Source organism: Pteropus vampyrus, unplaced genomic scaffold, assembly GCF_000151845.1.
Source record: "Pteropus vampyrus isolate Shadow unplaced genomic scaffold, Pvam_2.0 Scaffold15935, whole genome shotgun sequence".
In the NCBI taxonomy this organism is placed as follows: Eukaryota; Metazoa; Chordata; class Mammalia; order Chiroptera; family Pteropodidae; genus Pteropus; species Pteropus vampyrus.
In genome coordinates this window covers 1-2169 of record NW_011904716.1, presented here as the reverse complement: position 1 = coordinate 2169, position 2169 = coordinate 1, and the positions used below count along the sequence as shown (strand labels likewise).

The following is a 2169-nucleotide window of genomic DNA, read 5'->3' as shown; positions in this document are numbered from 1 at the left end:
TATGGAGTAAAAAATCTGGCATGGAGCGTGGTCGAATCCTTTTGGAGGCTGCCAGGATAATTAGGGTACGTTGTGATTTATTCTCTTCCAGAAAAGTCTTGCTTGGAGGGATCTTGGTGACAGGTTGCAGTTAGATTCTGCGGCACTAGTAGTATTTACCTTCTTTCTGAAGCCGAAAAGCACTTCCATCCGCCCTGCCCCAGTCACTCCCACCGGATGTAGGCTCTGTCTGTGTTTGAGTTACAGAGTGTCCTTTGCAGGTTATCTCATTTTCTTTTGAACTATGCACTTTGTCCTTTTTCCTCTGATGACTCTAAAGCCCGCCTTTTCCAGATTTATCTTCTACCTTAATTGCCTGGGAAGACTTCATCGATGTCTCCCTCTTAAAAAACAAAGTTAAACTTTTTGACAGTCTTACAAAGGAAACGTACTAGATGCTCATTACAGAAAATTAGAAAATTCAGAAGGATATGCACCGAGGTAGGAATCACGGCTGTCTCTGCATGCTAGATTTGTGGGGATTTTTTTCTCATAAGTTGTTAAGTCAGAAACTACAGGGGCTGAGAGTTCCCCTACTCGCAAGGGTTTACGTGTATTCCGACCGGAGACACGAGGCTTTCTGGGTGAGAGAAAGAGATGCTGTATTACTCACAGCAAGCACATGGGCCAGAGCAGCGCCTGAGCCCCATCCCCACTGGCGATACAGGGAGAACCAGGGGTTGCCCCACGGGAGGGGAACCCCCCCCAAGTTAGGAGAGTCGGCTTGCGCAGGAGATGCTGCAGAGAGACCGCTCACTCCGCAGGTCTCCAAGGTGCCCATGTCACTTGTTCATCACCCTAAATGCCAGTACTAGTCTCCAGGACCACGAAGTAGAGAGCCTCGACTCTCCGCGGAGGTCTCCGCCTTCCGAGGGCTGTGCTTTCCGACCTGCGTGGCCTGCGTCTTTGGCCTGGGAAGGCTGGACCACACAGAAGTGCCAGAATGCTCACAGAGCATTTTCTCCCTGCTGTTAAAATTTTATTTTCAATTTGATAGACCAAAAGTGATAACTCAAAGCCAATCATTTGTTATTTTATTTTTCACTTTTTCCTAGTGCATAAACATTTGGGTTGTTGCGTTTTCTTAAGAATTGGCTTCTTTGTTATTATAAAATGATTTTTTTATGCTGAATAATATCTAATATGTTTTTGCTCTGAAATGGACTGTTCGATATTTTCTGTTCCTCCCCTCCTTGCCTTTACTATCTATGTATGATGTTATTAGGCAAAAATATATTGGTACTAAAGTTTCTGTCTGATGTTCATGCCCCAGACCTGCCTTTACCACCATTTACCCCATTATATATGTTCACACATACATATATGCGAACAGTGGGCAGAAAATTATCTCTGAGGACTGTTTCAAAGTTTCAGCTCTCAGAGGAAATTCAGTTTACTGGCTGGTCTTTTGAGATTTTTCCCGTCTAATTCTATCATTCTCTGCCCTCACAAAAAAAAAAAAAAGGTTATTTCTAAAAGATCAGTATGAGATCTTTTGATACAAGGATCATTCAAAAATGTCCCCGACAAAAACTAGCAGAGAGTCCAGCTTGGTGTCCACTGAGAGCAAACACTCTGGTTACTGAGCGGGTTTGTCCGTCCTGCTCAGGACCTGGCTGTCCTCTTGCATTCTAGAAAGAGTTTCAGCCGCTGTGACTGGTCGAGCCTTTGGAACACTGTGTCATGGTCGTCGCACTTAACGATCCAAGAACGAGGGTCGTTTACTGAGAACTGATGCTCTTGTCTCCCTGGGCACCCTTTCCCCAGTATCCCTGTAACTGGGAAACCAGTCGTTCAAAGATCGTTTTGGCGAGAACAGAATCAGGGAAAGAGACGGTGCATTGTCGGTTTAGAAGACAGTTTAAGTTAGACCATGTTCGGATGTGAATAAGTTATCCTTTCCGAAGGAGCGTGTCTATTCAGTACTTGCAAAATTTGTTTAGAAGTTGTTGGCCTCCTCTTTTAGAGGTCAGCTCCTTGGAGGCAGAGATCAGCTCTGTACTTTTCTTCTTAGCCGTGAGTGGACAGCGTGTGGATCGAAGTGCTTTATACCTCTGGTCTTGGCAGAAACAGGACGGCAGGTCCAGGTGTCTCTCTCAGACCCCGCTTCCCTGTGTTCCACACGGACTT

General features: G+C 45.4%; 1 long non-coding RNA gene across 1 annotated transcript; it reads left to right on the top strand.

The window, feature by feature from the left end:
- On the top strand, window positions 1-1825 carry LOC111735128. The gene is made up of 2 exons (XR_002778691.1): window positions 1-65; window positions 804-1825. It is a non-coding gene; the product is annotated as an uncharacterized LOC111735128 (long non-coding RNA).
- The last annotated feature ends 344 nt before the right edge of the window (window positions 1826-2169 follow it).